We start from the raw sequence: 26,054 nt of genomic DNA on the forward strand, positions 1-26,054 counted from the left end.
AGGTTTATGTCCTCCAAGTGATACAGTACACTGATGAACTTCCTATATATTATCTACCCCTTTAGAATACTCATTCTAAAATAAAGAAGAAGAAAAGAAAGGTAATTAGGAAAATACCACCTTTCCAGGCATATGTGAAAATAAACTATCATAATAGGGGGCATCAATTTTATTCTACACAGGCATCTTAAATTTGGCAACAAAGATGCAAGAGAGTATTGAAAAAAGTTAAACTTTATAAATCTAGCTATGAAAATAGAAAACCTCAGGAACATGAAATATTGCAAATACATGAACTATTTAACATGTGGGTGTACAGTTAAAACAGAGGGCATCAATTTTTTATCACAGAAGAAGGCATTCAGACTGGCTACACAAAGGTAGCAGAGAGAAAATATTTTAACAGATGACAAGATTTTTTTTTTTAAGTTGAATAATAAAAGGACTACTGCATGTTTCAGATGGCAACATATTAAGATAAATATGCAGGCAGATATCCGAAAGCATTAAAACACATTCAGAGTTCTGAATAGCACATACATTTGTAATAAACAGAGAAAGTATTTAGAATTTGAACGCTTTTAAGATATGGCAGCTCCGCCAGTGACTGTGTTAGCAAAGCAGTGCTTACCACCATAGCACTTTCTAAGGACATGGGTTTTTTTTTTTTTCAAATTTTTAAATTCAAATACTGTTGGCTATCTCTCCACACTCTTAAAACAGCACATTTTACGTAGCATATTGCTCTTTTTGTCGTGTCAACTCTTTGTTTTTTGGCTTTAGCTGCAGGTGGTGTTTTCCATATATGAATTTCTGGGAATACGGTCTGTGTTGGCCATATAAGGATGTCTCTTTGAGCCATATGTTCTGCTGTCATGTGTCTCATTTTGTCTGTCTGGGATGTCAGGACTGATTTCCACATCGTTTCTTGAATGGACCAAATACAAATTTGTAAGAGCAGAGAGGAAAAAAGAACTGGGGCTGGAGCCCAAACAACTTTGTCAAAACATATATAGGAGAGGAAATGCAATATCCTGTAAACATCTGCACCATTCTTCTCACATCTTATCTGTGACTGACATCATCACAACTGCACAGCTTGGGAGAGGATCTATTTGATCAAGTTCAGAAGTTTGCAGTGTGTGTGTGTGTGTATGCAGCTGAATCAGATAGACCCCGCATCTCTGGAGGTCATGGCATGGCACATGGTAGCTGCCCTACTCTGAGGGCTCTGTGTCCTGCAGTCAGCCTGACCTAGCCTTGAACTTGGGGAAGGGAAGCCGCCTCACGCTTTCCTCGTTTAGTGAATAAACAGAACTCTTGATTAAACTTTCTGACTAATCTTACAAGAAGGTCTGGTCCCCATTTTACACTCTCATAGCCTCTGGCAATTCTCCTTTCTCACAGTTATCATCGATGAACAATTTGGTTAATTACTGGCTTAATAAATATCTCCCACACTAGACTGTATTCCCTATGAGAGCAGCGGCTGCGTCTTGCTTACTGCCCTATTACCAGGGATTTGTACAGCGTCCTTGCAATATTTACATTCTGAATAAATAAATGAGAGCCAAACACTCAGTGTCACTTGCAACCAAATTCCACTGCTAATTGCAACGACAATTCCTTTTAGAGATTGCGGAAGTGAGATGGAGTTAGCAGAGGGGAAAGTGGCTATATCATTGAAATGTGAATTAATTGAAATTATATAACATTTAGTTCCTCAGTCACATATCAAGTGTTCAATAGCCCCATGTGACTAGTGGCTATCCTATGGGACAGTGTAAATTATAGAACACTTCCACCATCGCAGAAAGTTCTATCGGACAGCATTTATCTGGAGAACTTCTATCAAAGATGACTAAGTAAATCCAGGACCTAGCCAGGAGGAGTCTTAGAGGTGCTGAATGGCTTTCAGACATTCTAATCATGTCCAAATTGAAGTCATTTTCCATTTTTGAATAAGCCCATAGATCTGTAAGATTGCATGGAATAAGAATTGGGTACCGCTGCACACAGATTTAAGACAACTTTCTAGACCTGTCTGTATGTGAAAGGGTCCTAGAGTACATTTGGAATAATATGCATTTACCTCAAATGCTGCTTTCCATGAACATTTAAATAGCTCATAGGTGAAGCTAAAAACCACAGAATCACTCGCCATCCTCTCTCCCACCCCCACGTTAAATAAGCACAGTTGCCATTAGAAATGGCTTTTTTGGAAGCTTTAATGTAGATACCTACTCAAACCGGGAGGGCATCCAAACACCAAACAAATAATGGTGTACTGCAGAAAATCATAGCAAAAGGCTTGAATATGTTTCCGGAGAGATAAAGGAGAAATAATAATGAACTCTAAATATGGGGCCTAAGGTTTTTTGTTTTTGTTTTTTTCCCTAATACATGGGGTTTCAGTTATAGCCAGACTGAGAGTGATCAAAAGTTGTTTCCTAATTACTTTAAGGTGGATGTAAACACCCACTGGTAATTTGGATTATGGTTTTAATAGACAAAGGTCAGTGTTAAAGCTAAGCAAAAAAAGGCCAATGTTTAAGCTAGTTTGGAGAGAGTGGGCTAAGGGAAATAAGCAGCCATTATAGTTGGATTCTAGAACCTGATGGGCTATCGGGGCCTTTCACCCAGAAATATTACCTTTTTTAAAGCAAGAATTTATTGGACAAATTTTTTTAAAAAGCTACCTTTCCTTCCATAGATGTCAGTGTGGAGCATAGCCTTGACAAGGCCAATATTTAAGCTAGTTTGGAGAGAGTGGGCTAAGGGAAATAAGCAGCCATTATAGTTGGATTCTAGAACCTGATGGGCTATCGGGGCCTTTCACCCAGAAATATTACCTTTTTTAAAGCAAGAATTTATTGGACAAATTTTTTTAAAAAGCTACCTTTCCTTCCATAGATGTCAGTGTGGAGCATAGCCTTGACAAGGCACAATGGTAATAATTCCATGAAAACTGGCATCTCCATCTAGACCTAGCTCCAAAATTGAGTAGGGAGGGGGCCAGGTTCCAAAAGCAATGCTATTGAGACCTTCACATAGCTATGTAGCTATCGCCATCAAATTACTTAAGAGTTTCAGGTTGCCTTGTCTTTTCCCCATTGCTTCTGAGTGCCCGCCCTCCCACTTCTCCCTCTGCCACATCCTTTAACATGCAGCTTGACTGCACCTCTTCTGTCCAAAGCCTCCTCCAGCTATTAGCTACTTCCTTCTCGATGCTCCATCCCACCCCCTGTCCTTCAGTGTGCCATTTCGTATTTACATGTCTGCCCCTCCCAACTGTAAGTCTGTCAACATCTTGCGGGTGGACTCCTGTCTGTATTCCAGGAGTGTCTCACAGTGCCTGCCATCTCAGGGAAAGGAATCCAAGAACTGCTCTTACAAGTGAATGCTGGTGAGAATCTTAGAAAGATTCTTGCAATCTTGGGCAGTAAAGCCAGGTGCAAGATCAGAAGTTAGTTTGGTGGCTCCTCAAATCTGCTGCATGTTATCACCTGCGAGCTACTTCAACAACCCAGATGTCCAGGCTGCACCCCACTGCCACAGGTAGGGGCCAGGCAGGCGGTGGTTGAGAGTTACCAAGGCGATTCCAGCGTACAGCCAAGTTTGGCATCTATTGGATTAGGTAATGTTTTGAAGACAGGAAATCAAATATACCTGCTAGGACATCCTCAAGTGAAGTGAAGATCCTGGGGTCACTTGGAAAAGTTAAGGCTTTTCTAGGAACCAGCACTCACCCCCAAATTTAAGAAATATATGTGCAGGCAAGCTACTTGCTTCAAACAAAAAAAAGGTAGGGGGCAAGTTATTAGATCATTGATTTGGTGAATAAAAGTCTGCTGTTTGAGGAACCATGATAAATTAGCATTTGGGCACCTCCGTGAGACTTAACGGGGGTGCCAGAAATTCTGTGCAAGTATATCATTTATCATCACAGACATAAGCGACTAAACACAAAATTACACGTGGAAGTAAAGTTCCAAAACCAGTCTGTTATTTACTGGAGCCAGAACCATCCCAGTTTTCTCTAATTTTTTTTTTTTTTTCTTCAACATAGTCCAGCAGGCTTTTTCTCCCAGAAAATTTCAACCTGGAGTGGGATTCCCTCTGCAACAGTTGAAAACTGTTCAACTCATTTCTAGACTTAGTCATTGCACTTAAGCAGAACTGAAGTGTTCACGTTGTCCGTGCCCAAGAGCTAGTGGCAGGGCGCTACTCTCAGGAAGCTCAGGGGATTTGAATTCCAATGAAGCCAAACAGGAACTGTTCCCAATCAACCTTTAGCCAAGACATATCAACCACGTCTTCTTAGTGATGTGAATGCTATTTTAATCTTTCTCGGCTTACTTAAAGGGAAAAAGAGTTTGAGGTTAAAATAGACCTGAATCCGGGTTCAGATTGTTTTGGGGGAGAGTACCAGCCAAGGGCAACATCTGATTTTGTACCTCTGTGCCCATCGCCACAAAGCAGTGGACAGGGGTTGTTCATTGGGAAGAAAAGCCACCACCAGAAACAAGTGCAACACACTTGGACCATGATGAAATACCCCTATAATGCTTGAAATTTGGTGAAGCAAAGGAGAAGTGTAATTCAAAACTAAAGCACATTCTCTTTGGGAGGATGGCAAAGATTTGGAAGAGACTGTGGCACTCGGTGCACAACAGTGAGAATGTAATTAAGGCCACTGAATTGTCCACTAACAAACTGTCCAAGTGGCATATGTTATGGTGTATATCTTTTACCCCAATTAAAAAAATGTAAAAACGACAGAACTAAAGCAAAACAATCTTTCATCTGTTCCTAAGATTGGCAGACATATATTATCATGCCGCACAGAAAAACAATAAGCTACAGCCCACTGACAACTGCCTCCTTGATGCCAACCCTCCACTGCTTTGTCCTTACCCGCCGACAGCACGGTCCAGTCTATGCTGGATAATTAATTCATGTGATGATTACCTGACCCAAGGATAAGTAACATGGATTAATAATGAGAGACCAAGATCTCACCCAAAGTAGGTAGTCTGATGGTCCTCTGATGCAAGAAAATGGTTCTCTTTTCAGATTTTCTTCTATATTCTTGCATCTTAGCAAAAGAAGAGGAAGGATAGACAAAAACCAAACACTCCAAATATCCAACATTCAAATATCCAAACATTCTTTTTGGATATTTTTCAAATGAGTAAAAATTAACTATACTCATGAAACAGTAGACCGTCCCAGGGGAACGTCTGCAGGACGCTTTCATGCAGTCCAGCCACAGAGGTAAAACAACTGTATAAATGTAGTCAATGTAATAATTTATAAACTGTCTCTATATAAAGATTCTAGATCCTATTTATTAATAAAAGAGTATATTCTTTGTTATAAAAAGTCCAAAAGGCTTTCAAATTTATTTTTATCAGTCACTTTTTTGTGATAGTAATTACGATTGAAGTATTTATTTCTGCATGCAATAATTTGTAATATCATCCTTTTTTTAACAGTATATTGACTGATATTCTGTTTCCTATCATCTATTCTTACTGATTTTGTATTAGGGACTTTTATATTAATGATGGAGTTTTTTTTAATGTACTGGAAATTCATATATAAATTGTATCTCATTGAAGTTCATTCCTACATATATGTATTTTTCTGATGCATGACTAAGGAATATGATTACATAGCAAAGCCAAAGTAAAATTACATATTTATTGGGTATAAAAGCCTAAATAAAATACTAAAAAAGTTTCACAGCATAACTGTAGCTAGAGCATATCCAGTTACCTATTTTGCAGGTGTGGCCTTCTTTATTAGTGTGTTTATTGTGGAATTTAATTCATTAGATAACTAACGTGGACCATAAATACACATGCAACTTTCCAGCTGATATGAAGCAAAAAGTTGGTAAATAATGCTGTAGCATAATTTTAAAAACAGAACTAGTGAGCCTTCAGGCTATTTTTTAATCATTTATTTTTGTTTATTCTGTAAAGACTATTTTCATTTGTATTTTTTTATCTATATATAAATACACTTGGAAGAGAAACAAACAGCATATTTATGAAAATTTTTGATGGGGACCAGCTTGTAACTGTTTTGAGACTGTAATTGCTTTAAAGATGGACAATACCCACTGTTTTATTACTTCTGCAACTGAAAAAAATACTACACATTCATATCATATTTAATGAAAATTAAACTTATCTCTCTGTGGAGGTAACAAGACTCTCAAAAATAACTTTTAGGTTCACTTTGCACAAAGGGGTTTTGTCACTAAGAATTTACAACACCGCAAGCTAGGGTAAAGGCATCTTTGTGGCTGGCATATGCTGTAGTTTCAGATATAAACCAAATCTTGGGGCATCCTCAATAGATTTGAAAAATCCAACTGTTTGGCCAACAACCTAGTATGAATAAATGTACGTATGATATACATATAGCATAACATGATATATACGTTCACAGATACTATTTGCATGTCATACAAGAGAATATCACACAACTTAAAACTAGACAACCACAATTTTCATCAGAAATTCTTTAAAACCCAGAGTTAGTGTAATAGTGTTCTATCATTAGGCAACTCCTACAAAAAAGGATAAATGACGTAGTGGGAAAAGAAGTGGAGAAAAGGTAGGAACCCTAGATTCAGGTCTTGCTTCTTCCTCTACCAACTAGAAGAGTTACCCTTCATAAGCCAAGCAGAACCCGGTTCTGTATCTACAAAGTGTTGGAAAAGAATCTGATCATCTTTAAGACCACAAAAAAAAAAAATTCTCTGCCCTTAAATTCAATTTAAAAAATCAAGTTCACTTTAAAGAGAATACAGAGATATATAAGGAAATTTCTCACATGCTACATTAGATGTTTATCTATATATGAGACAGGTGTCAAACAAACAAATTAAAAAAAAAAAAAAAACCACTAAGGCAAAGGGAAACTTTAACTCACCAGATTCCATCTGTTACATCTGAATTCATGCATAATTGATTATCCATGACTGGTAAGTTCTTTTCTCACTAGCCGACCACAGTTTTCTAAACATTATGTATTAAATCACTAGTAAAGTAGACTACATTTCAGAAACAGCAAGGGCAGAATAAGAATATTTTAAATGAAAAATTACATGCCAGTTAATAATAATACAGCTGACCTATGTTTAAGGGAGAGAAATTTTAATCATGTGCATATTAAATATTAATAACCTATTCTGTTATTGTTATAATAAGGTTAAGTAGGCTTCTCCAAGCTTAAGGAAAGAGGGAGAACTAGGAATGCACAATAGTGCAAAAAGATACAGAGACGGGAGACAGACATAAGGAAAATGTGTCAACAATAAACAAGAGGAAATGAAAAAGAAGGAAAAGATGAAGGTGGAAACTAATCTCTATGTGTCATTATGACTGCCAGAGTACTGGCAAAGAAGCAGCATCCTTTTATTTCAATTTTAATCATTTCTGAATTTTAATACCCGGCTCCTTTTGTAATTCTCCTGGCATTCCCCATATGCCTCCATCCCAGCCAAAACACCAGTGTAAATGAAATGGCAGGCAACCACACCGCTGATGTAGCCTCCCCAAAGAAACTACCAGGTGACCAAAAGCAGAAAAAGGTATGTCTACCTTACATCCCTGAGGACCTCCAGCCAATTAACTGGCTGAATGTTCTCTATGTTCTTTAATTTTGCAAAGAAGGACAGTAGTTGGGTAATCTACAGATAGAGAATCATTAAAAAAAATAAAACAAGCCAGTAGTAATACAATAATCAGTGACCATCAGGGCCTGGAAAAATGAGTTTGCTCTCACTGGCACTAAGGAGCATCACATGATTATTTAATTACAGCTCTAATTTTTGTCTCGTGGATGGCAACATATCAACAATTAATAGGGCAAATAAAGGAGACTGTTTTTAAAGAGACAGAATGTGCATGATAATGGAATAGGTCACACAGCAGTGTACTGCTTCAGGAATACTTTTCTTTGTGTAACTAACACTGTCTTGTAAAGAGCCACACACATGAAAATAAATTTAAAGAGGAAGTGTCTTTTTTAAAGATAACTTTCATAGAATGGCCAGAACTTTTCAGAATGTTTTAGATGCACCTAACACACCCTTAAGGAATGGAGTGAAATCTTCATTAATATAAATACCCTAACTCTCAAAACATTTTAAAATAATGGATACAGCTACAATGAAAAAAATCTATTTATGCAATTAATCATGGCTGATATTTATCCAGTGGGGTCCTGAAAAAAATCATTATTGTAGAAAAGAACAGATAGAGGTCAATCAGACTTGGGCCACATAGTATTTTTGGCCCCAGAATATCAGAAAAACCATTACATGGTAGCCTAACTGCAAGGACCTGCAGGGAGTGCTCTGTGCTTATACCAGAATAGGTTGTTACCATAACTGAACACCAAAGGACCATGAACCTAATCAGACAGACTTTGCCTCATCCTCAAGGTCAGTGAGGATAAAACAAACCCCAGTGCTACTGTCCAAAATGACAGAGCACAGAGAGAAAAAAAAACACTCAGTTATCCAGAACACGGGCATGTGTAGATTAAATGTGCAGATAACCCCAGTAAAAACAGAAAATTAGAGAGAAAAGTCTTTTCCCATTAAACCATATCAGCACAAGCTAAATTCACTATTTTATTATTAATTTAGCAAATCTTTAACGAGTGCTCTCCACGCAAGACAGAACGCTAACTGCGAAGCTTCTACTGTTTTCTATAACACAGACATGTACCTTACATTGAATTTTTTTCTTGTAGTTGAATACCTTGTAGAAATAAATAAGGGCAGCACCTAAAAATTTGTAAAGTGGGAATCCTAGTGCATTTTTAAGTGCTGTATTACAAGGTTACAAGGTTAACATATCCAGATTAACCAAGGGAGTTCAAATAGTTAACCAATTTGATAGAAGTGTCTAAGGCAGGCTCAGTCCAGCTTTAAACCTCACTAGTTTCAGTCACGCATTGTTCTGCCATACCAGAAGCCAAAGCAAAAACCCAGGCTTTAGATTTGGAAAATAAAATATTCTTAGAACTACTGCTACGATCAATTGCTCAAATGTATCTTAAATACCAGGTTACAGAGAATTGTAAGAAAACATAGCTTGGCTCAAGAAACAGTGACTAAAACGATTCCACAATGAGTAGTACTAAGAGGTGCTAAACCAACTCAATAAGCTTTTAATGGCTTATGTTGGCCAAAGTCATCACAAAACAAAAATGTAGGCATCTCAAAATACAATGTGGGAAGGCTAAAACTACTGAGGGACACTGATTTCTAAAGCCACTGGCAAAAGTAATCAAGCCAATGCTAATTACAAAGAAAGAAAGAAAGAGAGGAAAAAAAAGAAGAAAATTGAAAATCTTACATCCCAGTGAAAAGTTTTAAAATAAAGTTGCTTTAGTAGAAAACATTCTGATAATTCTGGACCCAAAATCTGACTCCATACATTCTAAAAGACTATTTTGAAAAGAGTCTAGCAAGCAGCAGCTTGTATGTAAGAGTATACATCATTCTTTTTTAACATGACTGTTAATATACAGTTAACATGTCTCAGAAAAGGCTGTAATTAACTGTCTACTGCTCCAATAACACTAATAAGTGTACAGTATTATTAAAATACAACGACTCCTTACAAAGTAAGACTGTCATTTTTAAACTTTTAAGATAATGTTCTAAATTGTTTTTGAGTCCTCTTAAACCACCCCAAAGAGAGCCCACCTCTAAGAAAAAAATTTTAAAGCATCGTTATTAAAATATTGTTCCTTCCTCTCACAGCCTGGAGAAATCTGTCTACTATTAGAACATCTAGGTATCATTTATTTCAGTTGGTGAAAATATAGTGAGAAACACTTGGATTATTTTATTAATTCTAGATATTCTTTTAAAATTTAAAACTATAAGCATTTGAACTGAGTGCTTTCTTTACTGATAAAATATTTTTATCAGTGAACAGGAAAAAAAGGTCTGCTATATCAAGAATCATCACATAGCCCTGTTGTTAATCCCCAGTGATCTCCATTGTCTGGTTCACTGGAACAGGAAAACTCAGTTGCATTCAACATCAAACAGCTAATTATGGGCACACTATATTCAAGACTATCTCAAGTTTAAAAGATATCTGCATATACTAGGTTCTATTTTATTTACAGTATTTATTACAATAAAATATTTACAACAGAAAACCTCTTTTACCTTAAAGTCCTTAACATTATAAACATTAAAAGGCCAAATTGTCTTTTGCATGCTCTTAACGGCATATCAGAAACCACTGAGTAAGACTAGAAAAGGACCTCTAGCAATCAACTCTACTATATGCCCAGCTTCCTGGAAAACTGCATCTAAAGAGTTCCCCCTCTCACAGATTACTGACTACCTTTTCTTTAAATATCTCAGGGAAAGAAGATCTAGTAATTCCTCCTGGGAGCTTTCTACCACATTTCACCACCCACAGTAGAATTCACACTGCAGAATTTCTGTTGGTATCTAGTCCCAAATCATCTCTCGCTGAGAAAAAGCAACATCCCAACACAGAAACCTCCCCTGGACACTAAATGCTGGTCTCTCCCTGTGGCTATAGCCCTGATTCCCCACATGGAACTAATAGGAACTTTTCTGCCACTTACCCTCCAAATATCAGAGGCTGCTCTCCGAATCTAGCCCTAAAGGAGAGCTCTCAAGAAGTAGTCTTTGATGAGGTGACAATGACGAAGTTCTCTCTGGCACTGCTGGCAAGGCAGAAGCATCCCCAAATGAGGTGGTTACCAGTTGCCTGTGAAGCAGCTGGACCACTACTGCAGTTCTGAGGGTACGTCACAAATCAGGTCATAGCTCTGGGTAGGGTCCACCCACTTCACCGGGTACAACGCCCTCCATTTCCTGCACACCTGGGGGGAAGGGGTGCCGAGGAAGGGGTGGAGGGAAATGCAGGTCCACAGACATCCTAGCAAAGGCAGGACCAAGTGCAGCCTGACATCTGCTTCTTCTGCAAGCATCTCAGCTTCATTTGGGGGACCTGCACCCCTAAGGTGCAGCAAAAACTCGTGCCACAATAAGCAGGCTCTCAAATGAGTGATGAGTGTAATAAAATATTGCACAGTTAAATGTTTTATCCAGCAAGATCGTTTCTCCACTGGAAACTGAACCAACTCTTAATGTTTGATTACAAGACACTTCACTACCAAATATCAAATAACTGGACTGAATAAATTTCAGCTGAATCTACGGACATAAACGCTGGGGTACCGGTTAACTAATTTTCATCTCTCATAACTAAACTGGATCACCACATAAGCTAAATTACATCCTTGAGAGTCCATTGAAAGAGGTGATGAGAATTTCTATTTACGAACCTTCAGACAGCAAGAACTGTGGAAGTGATACAGAATAACTTGAAAGAATAAAAATAGGCCAATATGCTGGAGAAATGCTATGCTACTAAATCTCACCCTGAATATATATACACACAATCTGTATCTATTTACTCTGAAATGAAATATCTGATCTTAAAAAAGACTTAAAAAAAAATAAACAGCAAAAGGTACCGTTGGCATAAGTTCAAAAGTACTAAATAATGTGTGTTAATGTGTTGATCACACTCTATGAAGACATCAAGTTGAAATAGACTTACCATTGAGAATAACACTTAGGAATGATATATAAATTACCATAGTAGACACTTTTTCTTTGGGAGAGAAAGAGAAGAACCTTGTGTAACAGATTTGATTTACATGCTGTATTAAGACCACATTCTGCTCTGATGTCAATGGAACATGTGATTAGAGATTAACAACTGTGTGTACAGGATGAGTGTAAGAGCTACTTACAGAGCATACTCGAAAACGAGCACTTTCTCAAGTTAATAATAAGTTTTGGAATTCAACTTTAACAGTATTTTGAAGTTTCTAGGGGTCTCCAAAGAGAATGGGCTTTCAACTTAAAAAGAAAAACAACAAATGCATTTAGTATTGTAAAAAAGTTGAAATTCAAGGTTGGCAGATTAAACAAAAAGACAAAGGAGGCAAGAATATTTTCCGAGGAAAGTTAACAGTATTAATCAATCAATCAATCAATCAATGTGTCCCACTTTGTACTCATATTTGCAGACCTCCATTAAAAACTGAAGCATTCCATCTATGGCTTGGAATAGAAGACACTTTATCAAAGTTATTATCTAAGAAATCAAACAGTTGAAGTTATCTCTTTGGAACTTTGTAGAGAGTTTAATTCAGCAAACGTACACTTGAATGTGTCTGAACATATTTGTCTTGAGGTTGCTCTAAGATGACTATTTTAAGTGGCATGTGGATTCTTTGGGGATTTGGATATTATAGTTGAAGTATGCAAAGGAAAAATGTATAATATTCCTTTCAACTGATTCTCGCAGGACAAAAATGAGAAGATAAAATGACTCTTTTTAAAACTTTAGCCACGGGAAATGATAAGAAAACTCCTCTCGACCCCTACCCCTAACCAGGAAGAGTCTAAAGCCGTGGATTATAGTACAGGTAGATATTAAAATGGAGACAGAGCCGTTATTTAGTGGTGACAGGAATATAAATACGTGCACTAACCTATAAACTGGTATTTACTTCAGGAAGGTAAGTAATATTTTTCCTCTGATTGCTGAGCTGTCAGTTTAATGCAGCGTAAATAAACAGTAGGTGCCTGCTAGCTTGAAGTAGGAAGTGTTCATTCCACACGAGGAACAGATTACTGAAGCCTGATGCACATCGTGCTGAAACATAACTTTCATTTTACCAGAAAATACACCCTACCGTGGAGGATTTTCGTGCCTGATCTATTAATTAACTTAACTCTGTTCTGTCAAAATGTAAACCAATTTGTTAAAAGCATCCCAGAGTTTTGGAGTTTGAAAACCAACTGGAAACGCAAGAAGGATGACTGTTCTGTAATCTGATCACAAATGCTAAAAATGACTACTTAAGATAATAAGCAGAAACTATACCAAACCAAAAAAGACAAAGAACATATTTAAATAGAGAATTTAATCATCTCAGTTACCGAATTTACTCAAAATCCTCCTCCTTTGTTAATTAAAAGCAACTGGCACCTTTCATATTTTGCAACCTTGTGCTACTCAGGCCTGTTCAATATGTATGCTTATTCTGCTGTCTGAAATATCTAAAGGTAAACCATTCATAAAAATCCGATCACATTCTTTAATTCTAATCAAAATATTACTGAACTCCCCTGAGAGAAGTGGCAAGTAGAAAGAGCAAATGATGATACCCTTCCTAACAGCATTCATGTAAAATGTGGTTTTCTTCCCATTTTCTATATACCACAAAGCTCTGACAGTATAGAGCAACTCATGTTCTCCTTATACATAAGCACCAAGCAAAATATCTCCTGGCATCATTTAAGATGAGAACTTACCTTATCTAAAAAGTATAAAAGGTAATTTGGGGAGGTTTCTATTTAAAACCTGAACAAATTCTGATCATTCATCAGTGGACTGTAAAAGTCAAATGCAAAAAAAAACCCAATATTTTTGCATCTGACTACAACAGGTCCAGACAGAGTCTGAAGATCGATTCGGTCATATGCATTTATTTTATAGACTTCATCAGTCCCAAGTACGAATATGACACAAGAGTCATCCGAGACAACACGTCTTGGAAGAAAAGATGTGTTTGTGTAAAGGACATATCTGTGTATGGCCCTTTTGGAAATTTACAGAGCAGATGAAAAACCTCCAGAGTGCTTTATAGAGTCCCTACTGTATATCCACGTTGTATTTAGCTTAACAGTGTTTGTAACCAAAAGGTTTTAACAATAATGAGGAACAGGTGCCTGTCACCTGATCTTTTAGGCCTAATTTACAATCCGCAACCTGTCACATGAAAAAAATCATTGAAAATCTCTCCCAGATATTTCAGTCTTTGCTAATTTAATGCAGACTTGCCTAACCATCACTCAGCACATCATCTTATTCAATCGCAGGTTCATATAGCTTGGCAACAGACTTCTTTGCAGAAATAAACCATTATTCATTTTGTTGTTGTTCTTGTTTAAGATGCTGAGAGACAAAAGAACTCCTTTTGTAGATTATCAACCAAAGAATATATTAATTTATTACAACAACTGAACAAAAGGCATTCCTTTGGAATACTTTTACATACAAAGAACTATTATTTATTACATATTTCAGCTTGTGGGAAAATGAAGAATGCATTGATTCTGGAAATAACTATTCAGACTTTTGGAAGTTCTTTAAGTCTTCTTTCTCTGCTGATCTTTTTTTTTTTTTTCCTGCTTCTTCCCTTCATCCCCCCCTTGTCCCCCCAATACCCACCCCCCACACATTTTAAGTCACTAGTACTTTAGGAAGGAAATCCCTATTTGTTCTTTTTTCATCCATCATTTGTATTCATTATTTAGAAAAGAATACAAAATTGTGCAGTGATTCTTATTTCTCTTGTATAATCTTGTTACATGTAGCCATACTCAAATTTAACAATGCTTTGTATTTTATAGCTACTGTTTACATATTATGTATTACATATGACTGAACGACTCTACATTTAAAATATTGTTTCCATTAGGAAAAATATGAAGTAATAAGTGTCAAATGGAGATGAAGAATAAACATGCCTGGTATATTTATAAAATGCATAGTCATTTAAAATGTGCACAAATAGGATACATATTTTGCTACTGTTACATTTTATATAGAATACATATTGTCTAAAGTGTATTTAATAATGTGCCTAACCGAGTTAGTTAAAGTATTTATGTCTGGTGATTGTGTTAAACACTTGGAGAGGTAGTGAAAGATACAGCCAGTTACTTCTGCTAACTAAAGTTGAATTTATGCGCTTATTATAACCTTTTCTAACAATGTGAGAAAAACAGAGTAAATATATTAAAATTGTTTCACAACAGATGCTTAGGTTGTTAATATTTAAGATGCCTATTCATGCTATTCCTGTCTGCACATTTGTCAAAAATGTAAGCCTGAATGCTAATGTTTGCCAGCAGACTGGAGCAGCCAGTATACGATGAACTACTGTTCTACTAAAATAATATGCAATAGAAATAAAGGACGGCTGCTAAATCATAGCACGAGTACCACACAGCAGATTAAAGGTTTTTAGAGCAAACACCTCAACCTTGGCTTTCTCCAGTCTTACTTTTTTTTTTCCCCCAGCTACTTTTGACGACAGAATAAATCTTAATTCCTGACATCTCAGAAAAATCCACTTTAGATTGGGTGTAAATTTCAAGAAAGTTTCAGCGGGATGAGTTATTCTGTCAGCAGCACAAACACGGTAGATTTCAGGGACTGCTTAGGACAAATCCTGACACCCAGCAAGTCGCATTTTACTCATTCTTACCCCCTCTTCTGTCCTCTTGGGAAACTCAGGTCCCCTGGCCTCCCAGGGTGGAACCCCAGCCAGTCGGGGCAGAAAGGCTCTCTCCTGAGAACAGGACGTCTTTCGCTTTTCTCTGTCTCTTTACAACCATGTGGAGTCCAAGTCTTAACAGCATTTGCCTGGAAATCCGGAATGCTGCTGAGAAAGTTCGCCCAGGAAAGGCGCAGAGGTCCAAGCTGCCAACCGGGGCACTTTTGAGAGGCGATCCGGTGGTTGACGCTTGTAAGTGAAATTTGCTACGCTCTAATTAAGGTCAGGGCCAAAATCTCCAGCAAGAGCCCTAAGCCCCTCTCCATCTTCTGGGGTCGCCCCCAAGAGTCCAGCTCAGTGGATTTCCCCGGTACGCGCCTGTCACTCCCCGGACCTGCCACCCGCCTGCTTTGTCCCTCTCATCGTGGTGGTCCAAACCCACGCTCCGCCGCCTCGGGAGCCTCGGTAGTGGAGCGCTCAGAGAAGGCCGCCACGCTCGGGTCGGGGCCGCAGGAGGGAGACACGGCGCGGACCCCGAGGCCGCACCTGTGATGTCTCTGTCTCTGCAAAGAGGGCAGCACCTCTTCCGGCCTCCAGCCCAACTCCAAACCCACATTCCCTCCAGCAGCGCCTTCAGGACCGACCTCACTACAACCGGCGAGGGCTCGAAACGCGGACTGCCGCCCCTTTCAAACTCCCGGCTCCAACTTGAGCACCCCGGGGCCCGAGTGGCTCCCGGGATGGAGGAGTTGCCACAAACTTCCCAGGCCCCTCTCCGCCACTGCTCCCAACCAGCCGCGCCGGCGGGGGGCGGAGGAAGGCGCAGATGGACCGGGGAAGGATGCTGAGCTTAACTTGCGATCCGGCGGGGGAACGTTTCCACTCCCCAGCCTACTCCGCCCGGCACCTTTCTGCCAGCCCGGCCCCGGGGCGCACAGAGAGGGTCTCCCTTTCCCCGTGTGCTTCCTTCGGTCTTTTCGATCCCCCTTTTCTCTTCCCAAAGGGGTTCTACCGATGACCTGAAGGAGTTTGTTCAGCCAGGGTCTGTGGGGCAGGTGTGTGTGAGGGTGTCCACACCCCGAGAAAGAACGAATGGCATCTTCAAGTCTCCCGTCCCGGGTGCTCTCCTTCACTCTCCCGGCCACCCCTCCGGATCCGGCCGCGCGCGACAGAAGGGGCTCGGAAGACCCCTGTCCCCGGGCGCCCACGAGAGGTGAGCCGAGTCGCCCCAACGACGGGCACCGCGGGTAGGTGGGCGCTACGGTGAAGTTTAGATCGATTCCGAAAAAAGAAAGACAGAGATAAAAGGGCAAGAGTAGGGGCCAAAAAGAAAAAAGAGAGAGAGAGAGGCAAAGGAGCAGAACTCACTCAGGCATGGGCGTTGGGGGCGGCGGTGGCTGTCGAGCGCGGCCCGAGACCAGGCGCGGCTTCCCGGGCGGGCGCGGCGGCGTCGGACTTCCGAGGCGGCGGCTTCTGCCTCTGGTGCCGCCGCCGCCGGAGCTGCGGCTGCCGCGGAAGTTAATTGCAACTTGACTTTAAGTTGTCTTCTTTTCCCATCCGAAGTGGGCGTTTAAAAGGGAGAGAGAGGCGAGGAGCGAGCTAGCGAGCGCGCGGGGCCGAGGGAAGGAAGGGGGGGAGGGAGGAGATGTTAACGGGGGGAGGGAGGGGGCGGCGGCGGGGGCGGGAGGGGGAAGGGGCCGGCGGGAGTCGCTCTCTGCTCGGCGGTCGCGGCGCCCGCAGTCTGGAGGCGCACCGGGGCGGCCGGGGCGCCCCCCGCGGGAGCCCGCAGCAACCCGGGAGCGCATCCAGCCGCAGCTCCCGGGCCGGGCACGCGGCGCCCTGGGGCTCGGTGGACCCCGCGTAGCCGCCGCCGCCGCCGCCGAGGAGCGTGTGCGGCGCGGGCTGGCCGGCGGGGCGGCGAGGGCCCGGCCCGCCTCCCCAGCACCCGCCCCGGCTTCTCCCCCTGGCGGTGGAGCCTCGGCGACCGCCGGCGACACTGGGCGCGCTGGAGCCCGAGCTGAGCCGAGCCCGAGTCGCCACCGCCGCCGCCGCCGCTCCCAGGCTCCCTCCCAGCGCGCCGGCCCGGGTGTGGGGGGCAGCGGGCCGGAGGGGCGCGGGCGGACGAGGGGCGCGCGCTGCGATCGGCGCCGGAGACCGGACCCTCGGCCGCGAGGGTAAGTGTGGGCGCCTGGGGGAGCGCGTGGCGGTGCGCGGCGCGGTTCTTGATGCCCGCCAACCACCCCCCCTCACCTCTCCCGGGCCCCCAGCGCGCGCACCCCTCCTCCAGCCGCCTGCGGCTTCCTCTTGTTGTTCGTTGTTTGGCTGGGCTTTTTTTTGCCTGGGGGGTGGGGGGAGCGGGGAGCGGGAAGGGGATGATTGTAGCTGTGTGCCAGCGGAGGAGGAAGTCAGGTGAGAGGCCCCGACGCACCCCCCCCCCTCCGCCCCAAGCCAGCCTCCGTGGGGTGGATCGCTCCCCACTAGGGGCATGTGGGCCAGCTTTTTTCTCTCGTCAGTGTTCGGTCGAGACGATCTTTCCTAGAGGGCCTCCTTCCCTTCCAGCCTGCTCGGTGCACCTCTCTTCACCCCACCCTCGCCCCGCTCAGCACCCCATCCAGGAGCGCTGCACCCCAACTGCGAAGCACGTGGCGGAAGGAGGAGGAGGGGGCCCTCTTGCAGACCCCCCACGCCGCGCCCCTGCTCATTTATTTAATATCCTCCCGTCGGCAGCTGTACTTCTTTTCAACCCATTGGCAAAAGACGCCTAAACTGAGGTCCAATTTCTCCAAAAAGCGGGAAGCAAAAAGGGCAAGTGAGGAGGATTAAATGACAGCGGACTCGGAGAGGAGAAGGGGCGAGGAAAGCTTTCCAAAAGGGGAGTGAAACTCCAGACACCTCTGCAAGATCTGGGTGACTGGAGATTCAGGACCCCAGGCTAAGGAGAAACTGGAACTCGGTCAACTTTGCTTTCTTTTCCTGCCGTTCTTACCCCCAGCTCTAAGGGAGCTAACAGGTCTTTTGTGTTGTGTTGTCTTTGGGAAATGCGCACTGAGTATGACAATAGGAAATTACTACTGTTTACTCAAAGTTAAGAGAATCGCAGAAAGAAAAAACACAGTCTTTACTTTCTCTCTTCGTGTGTGTGTGTGTGTGTGTGTGTGTGTGTGTGTGGTCGTTAAGCTCGAACTGCAAAACGTCAGTTTGTAACAATAAGGACGGTAGAGGCGCCTCGGTGTATTTTTAGAAGCTGCACTTTGAGTTCCTTTCACACAAGGCTCGCTCTCTTATTAAGACCCCATAAATAATTGTATTTAGAGAGCAGGAAACTATGGGAGCAGGAGGGAGATTGCTAAGATCTCCATCCCGCCAGCGCAGAGCACTGTTTTGCAGTGAAGTTCCTGGAAAGTGGCAGTGGGCTGAGAATTCAGTTTTTCCTCAAAGCTCTGTTAGGTCCTCTTCTGTCAGATGTCTATGAATAAAGCACGCTGGGAAAATCCTGATATCTGTGCCCTCTTATTTTACCTTTTACACAGTGATTGATTCTACGTTCAACTCCTGGTGACAGCACATCAACTGTGCTGTATTTTTTGTGTGGTTTTTCTAAATAAAGGCTAATACTGCCTGTATTCACTGTGGTTTCTGATATGCCTGTTCTTTTCTATCAATGGGTATTGAATTCACTGGAATTTATCCGTCTTTTTCAGTTGATTGTCATTTTATGCAGAGTTGACAATTCCAAAGACGTAAGAATGTAGAAATTTTATGAATTAGCGTTCTTTTAGAGAACTAGCCCCTCGGTTTTTTTTAAGACACAGGTGCCCACCTCAGCTTCTGGTTCTAAAGCAAAAAGGTATAAATGATTGCAATGGGCAAAACAAAATAAAACACAAGTTTTCCTTCCTGGGTCACTTTCTGTTTCCACAGGGTCCAAGAGACACCAAATCCTCCTGCCTTCATTTACCAAAATGCTGAATTGCCTAACTAGTACCAGTATCTCCATCTGGGAATGACATCAGGTTTGGAATGGAAAGAATAAATTCTCAGTCTTTAATTACTGCTTATTAGCAATTTCTTGAAGCAGGCAGCTGATTCTCCAATTCTGAAAGCCTGAAATGAAGCTTAGCAGAAATCGAAATATAAAAAAAAGATTGTTTCTCCTCCCTTACACACTCTTACGTACTCATCTACTCCCCCAAATTATCAACCAGGCCCCCAGAATTTAAGGTGTGATATGGTCCTCTGCATTAAACCAAGGGAACATTTTGCCCCAACCTTTTGAATTTGCCTTCCCCCGGGGAAATAGTCTTATACAGAGAACTCATAGGCGCTGTTATAATATAGAATTATGTAATGATGGGTACAGTGCATGAAATAACATATCTTGGTAAACTCTATGTAAACCCTGCCCCCTGGCACATAGTAGGAATACATTAAATACTTACTGGATTAAGAAGTTAATGAAATATTGTAATTGGCCACAAATTCAATAGTACAGGGCTAAGGCTTTTTTTTTCAGAAGGAAAAATCATCTTGCCTGAAAGTTATTAGGGTAATACATTTGTGCTCCTAGTTTTTTTTTTAACAAGTCCAAACCTAATTTAAATGGTTGAAAGACAACTAAATCTGAAACATATCAATTGGTCAATAATAATAGCTAGTGTCAAAAGCTCATTATCTTCCTAGGAGAACAGACAGTAAAATATTACCTACTAAATAATATGAGAAAGATGCAAAGGAAGAATAAAATAGTATTGGCCTGCAAGGAACTTACTTGCTGGGAAAATGACATTATAATGTGAAAAGACAACTCAGCAGATCAGTAAATGGTTTGAGTCAAAGGAATATTTTTTTTTACATAGATTTTTTTTCCTTTTTAGACTGGAGGAAATAGACGTCCTGAAGTTCCAGGTTGGAAGGCATTTTTAAAGTTGATTTGTTGAGTGAAAACTTTAGGGGACTTCAATACAAACATCTTGAGTGAAGGGAAACTCACCACTTACCTCCATAGAGGCAAGCATTTTATCTACAGAATACTTATCACAGAGTAGAGTTCAGTGTACACTGTGTGAATGAATAACATCCTAAGTAGTCAATTCCGTCTTTGTACACTTTATGACATCTTTTTCTTAAATTGCACAGAATCGGTCTTCCTAATACTTCCAGCCTTTAGTCTTAATTCTGCCACCTGCTGCAAAGCAGAGCAAATCTATTGTATTCGTCAGGATAGGCATATGTTATGCCAGAGTAACAAACAATTCCAATTTTTAATGACCTATAATGGCAAAAGTTGTCTTCTTGGTTATGCGATGAGTCCACTGCAGGTCTACTGGTCTGTTCCATGTCTCCTCATTTAGGGTCGCAGGCAGATGGAATAGTTGCCACCTTGAATGTTTCATGTTGCTATGGTAAAAATAAAGATCACTCTGGAGAGTCTCGTACTGGTATTTAAATGCTGCGGCCAGAAGTGACACACATCATTTGTACTCACAACTCATTGTCCAAGACTGATGACATGGCTCCATGGAATCATCACAACAAGGCCAAAGAGAGCAGCCTACCTTGTGCCCCAAAGTGGAGAACTATGGTACACAGCTCTAAAAACTGATATATTCATAGTGACTTGTGTCCACATGATCGCCTCCAGCTAACTGATTTCTTCCTGCCACTTTGGGGCCCAAATGTTCCACTCCTCAGGGTAAACGCTGCCAGAGAGACCACCAGCTTAAAGGGAGACATGCTCTGATTTCTTTCACCATCCACTCTCTGAATGCAGCCCTATAACCCACCCCTCCCCCACCAAAATGTGGCGCCCTATCAATTTTAAGTCACTCTTTATACATTTATTAATATTATATACACTGTATTTTCTCAAGACTTGTTTTCCTGGAAAGGGTACAATGAACAGGAACTTTTAAGAACTGTTATCAGAAGATGTCATGATCATTATCAAACTTTGAAATTTGGTCTCGAACTGTTATCAGAAGATGTCATGATCATTATCAAACTTTGAAATTTGGTCTTGAGTCATTACTTCCCTTATTTTAAATGTCACAATCTTGTGACACACACAAAAAAATTCTCTTAGAAGTATTCATTCATTCATACATTCATCCATATTTTTGTTCATTCAGTAAACATTCATCGTGTACCTACTAGATGCCGGGCACCCTATTAAGGGTTGGGGATACAGAGGTGGGTAGAGTCCTCCTTTTCAAGAAATACATTTTCCAATTGGACAGATGCAGAAAGAATTTTGAATGTTGAATTCTATTAGAATTGCAATGCTAGTAGAGGCACAAAGTGCTATGGGAACACTTGGGTAGAAGCAAATAACTCTCCGGCAGGATTGAGGAAAGTTCCATAGAGGAATTGAACTAAGTCTTGAGGATATATGAGATTCCTTTAGGCAGAAAAGGAAGATGGAGGGAAGATATTTCAAGCAGAGTCCAGCAGGAGTCAGGGCACTGAGGATGACAAAGCTTGTCATTTAGGGGACTACAGGGAATTCAGTGTGGCTGGGACATGGGGTCTTTGCAAAGGATGAAACCAAAGAGCTTCAAATTGTGAAGGACCTTGAAGACATACTCTATAGAGTTTAGGCATTATCCCATCCATCAAGGGATTGCAAACTCTTGCATTTACCTTGGTCCAAGCACGAATGTAAATGAGCAAAGCAGACGGAGTTGAGACCATAAGCATTGGTAGGGACGATGGCAAGCAGGAGAGAGATTCTCTGCCTAAATGGAATGGGGAAGGCCAATGGTACCAAGTGTCAGATCTTCCAGCTTTTAAAGAGAAGCTACTGATTCAGATTGCTATGAAAAATTGAAATCTTAAATGTTGAGGACTTATCCACATTTTAAAGAACGCATGTGGGGGGAAAACGTCTACAGGTCAAAACCAGCTTAAGGACCCCCAGTCAGTCGAATGTTTCCTACTTCATGAGATAAGGAGTCATTAAAGCTTGTAAGGATGGGGTAACACCATCAGATCTCTTTAGAAAGGTCACTCTGGTGGCAGAGTGGGTAGGAAAAGGCTGGAGCCGGGAGGGTCTAGTTGATACCACATAACCCTCTGAGCGATGATGCAAAGCCCTTTATAACACTGCCCATTTTATAGGACACAACTTCCCATGTATATAGGGGGTACCCAATAAATATTTGCAGAGCTAATGAATGAAAGAAAAGAAAACTGAAGTTTTAGAAGGGGGGCACATATTTTGAGTACTCCTTATGTTATACACTTCCTTTGCTAGACTGTTTATTTTTCAAGAGCAAAACAGTCTTTTCTTTTAATGACTTTTTAAAAAGTTTATTGGAGTATAGTTGATTTACAATGTTGTGTTAATTTCAGGTGTACAGCATAGTGATTCAATTATACATATACATATACTCATTCTTTTTCAGATTCGTTTCCCATATAGGTTATTACAGAATATTGAGTAGAGTTCCCTTTGCTATACAGTAGGCCCTTGTTGTTTATCTATTTTATATATAGTAGTGTGTCTACATTAATCCCAAGCTCCTAATTTATCCCTCACTGCCACGTTCCCCCTTTGGTAACCATAAATTTGTTTTCAAAATCTGTGAGTCTGTTTCTGTTTTGTAAATAAGTTCATTTATACAATTTTTTAAAATTAGATTCCACATATGAGTGACATCATAAGATATGTCTTTCTCTGTCTGACTTACTTCACTTAATTTCCATTGGCAGATGAATGGATAAAGATGTGGCACATATATACAATAGAATATTACTCAGCCATAAAAAAGAACGAAATAATGCCATTTGCAGCAACATGGATGCACAATGATCTTTTCTTGATCAGACGTAATTTTTCTGTATCATTCTCTGATACATATTATTGGATTTCTAAAATGCGTAAATCATTCAGTGCGGGACACAAAGATCAGCAGGCATCAGAATATGTATTGTCTGGGACTAAACTTCCTGATCTTTCCACCTTATTGAGGAATGCCAGCTAAACAGATGGATTTTGTACTGGGCCCTAAAACTGTATTCTCAGGCTCTGTGGAACTACAGAGACCCATTTGTATAGCTTATGTATGTTTCTAGTGAAAGCCAAATTCTTTATTACTGTCCATCAGAGTATATTATAACTCAGTCTGTCCTATATCCATGTGCCTAAGACTGTCTCAATGATGTTAATTTTTCAATTTAAAAAATTGAGTGCACTAAACCCTCCTTTTTCCCAGCTCCTTTCCTGCTTTGAAACCATACTTGCCTGCCATTCCACAGTCAGCAGTCTGCAAGAACACCCCACACTCTCCCATAAATGCCTGTAAAACTTTAGAAACACTAGGTATTCTCTCATAAGGTATGTGATTGCTTTCTTGTAGGTTCTGTTCCCATGGGCACATCCAGATTCTTAAAGCCACTCAATTCACCGGGCAATCAAATCTTTAAATTCTCAACAGCTTGCTCTACAGATTGTCATTTTTTTACTCAGCTTTCTTGAGGTATAATTTCTATACAATAAAGTTCACCCGTTTAATATGTTCCATGAGTTTTGAAGACAAAGGAGCAGCATGAGCAAATCATAATATTTTACATGAATTTCAGAGTAAATTAATACATACAGGCAAAGCAGCCTTGGGTGTCTGACTGCCTGGATTCTAATCCTGGTTCAGCTGCCTGTATGACCTTGAACAAATTTCCTAATTTTCTGCCTCAACTTCCTCATCCTTATGATGGGGATAATAATTGTACCCACCTCCTCTAGAGAGTAAATGCCCAGGGTTTCAAAACAGCTAGTACTCAATAAAGGCTAACAATTGCTTCTTCAACAACATAATGTTGTTGTTGTCATTATGATTCTAGTAGAAAAGAAACCCTGGGATCTAAACAAGAATAGAAAATGAATTGACTGGAATGTAAGTGGGGTAGAAGCCAGTCCCTCCTGGGTGATTTGCTGCTGTGCCAGGGGCACACAAAGCCGGAGAATAATGATGGCCTCTATTTCTGGAGTACTTATTTTTTTACTTCAAGATTTTGGAAGAAATTCTTTTCCTTTTAAAACAGTTATACATACACTGGAATTGAACGCAACGTTTTGCATGCTTTTTTTTTTTTTTTTAATAAATTTATTTATTTTTGGCTGCGTTGGGTCTTCGTTGCTGCACGTGGGCTTTCTCTAGTTGCAGCGAGTGGGAGGGCTGCTCTTCGTTGAGGTGTGCGGGCTTCTCATTGTGGTGGCTTCTCTTGTTGCGGAGCACGGGCTCTAGGCTCGCGGGCTCAATAGTTGTGGCACGCGGGCTTAGTTGCTCCGAGGCATGTGGGATCTTCCCGGACCAGGGCTCGAACCCGTGTCCCCTGCATTGGCAGGCGGATTCTTAACCACTGCGCCACCAGGGAAGTCCCCTTGCAAGCATTTTTAACAAAAACAAGAATCTTTGAGACTTGGAAGGGGAGGGGGGAGGACTGCCTGGAGACAGCATTTGCTTAGTTCTACAGCTCCTTCTCCTCCTTCGCTTTGATGGAAATGTTTCCAAATTCCAGACCACCCACACTAGTAACACTGACCTAAGATTATTAAAGCACCTCCTATTTTGATACACTGTGAATGCTGCCCAATGTTCCCATTTTAGATGAAAAATATGTTGGAATAGGGAAGCAAGGTATTAGAGCAGAAGCTTGGGAAGATCAAAGTCACCAGGAAGACAAGAGCGTAACTGAATTCTAGTTTTGATTCTATAACTAATCAGCTAGTTTGTTGATGTCTTCCCACCCATCGTTCCCACCTACTTAGAATAAATATGTGCTGTTGAATGATCTTGGGAAAGACACCTAGTCTTTATTAGTCTCAGTTTCCTAACCCATGAAATTGGAACAGTAGATCTCAAACTTTAGTGTGTTTCGGAATTAAATAGAATGCTTATTTAAAATGCAGATTCCTTGGCTCCGTGTCTTTAAATTCAGATTCGGTAGAAAAAATAAGCTGGGATCCAGCAATCCACATTGCTTTGAGAAACTTGGGCTGTAAGGGGCAGAAATCCAACTCAAAAAAGAAGGTTTGTTTCATTGTTTATTCTCCCTGCTACATACATATTCTCACACATACTCACATAAATTGGAAAATACAGTGTAAGGCCTGCTTTAGGCATAATTAGATCTAGCTGCTCAGATAATGTCACCAACTATCTCTTGGTCCTCTTTTCTTCTGTTTTCACTTTATCCTCAGTCTGGTTGTCCCTTTACTAGAGTAAGCTACTCCCTCCAGGCTTCCATTCTTCTGACATAGAAACCCCAGCACAAAGAGCGTTCCTCTTTCTCAAAGTTTCCAGAAATTACACCTGGTTGTGACTGGATCAAATTGCATCCTGTACCCAGACCTGCACTGATCACCCTGGTCAGGGGCTGCAGTTCTTTAACTCACCAGCCTTGGGTCACATGCCCACCTTGGATTTGAGAGTGTAGCCACACTACCCAAATCAGGTAGTCTGGGAGTTCTCCAAGATACATTGGGGATAATTTCCCAGAAATAGGGAAAATGGATGCCTATTGGCCAAAACTGTAGATTTCCATCCACTACTGTACATTTCCTAGAAGTACTTAGGTGAGAATGAACCAACTGCTCTGTTACAAACAGATGACCAGTGTACCAAGATATTGAGGCCTTCAACCTTTCAGGTGACCCAACAGGGCCTGGG

The 26,054-nt window shown here is 41.0% G+C and overlaps 1 protein-coding gene across 1 annotated transcript in view; it reads right to left on the reverse strand.

Moving 5' to 3' along the window:
* Positions 1–16,822, reverse strand: part of SATB1 (SATB homeobox 1) — a 98,255-nt gene extending 81,433 nt beyond the window's left edge. The window contains exon 1 of the mRNA XM_061194723.1: positions 16,756–16,822. The gene's annotated coding sequence lies outside the window, so the exon portion shown is untranslated. The remainder of the gene's footprint in view (positions 1–16,755) is intronic.
* Between the last annotated feature and the right edge of the window lie 9,232 nt (positions 16,823–26,054).

Source organism: Eubalaena glacialis, chromosome 6 (genome assembly GCF_028564815.1).
Source record: "Eubalaena glacialis isolate mEubGla1 chromosome 6, mEubGla1.1.hap2.+ XY, whole genome shotgun sequence".
Taxonomy (NCBI): Eukaryota; Metazoa; Chordata; class Mammalia; order Artiodactyla; family Balaenidae; genus Eubalaena; species Eubalaena glacialis.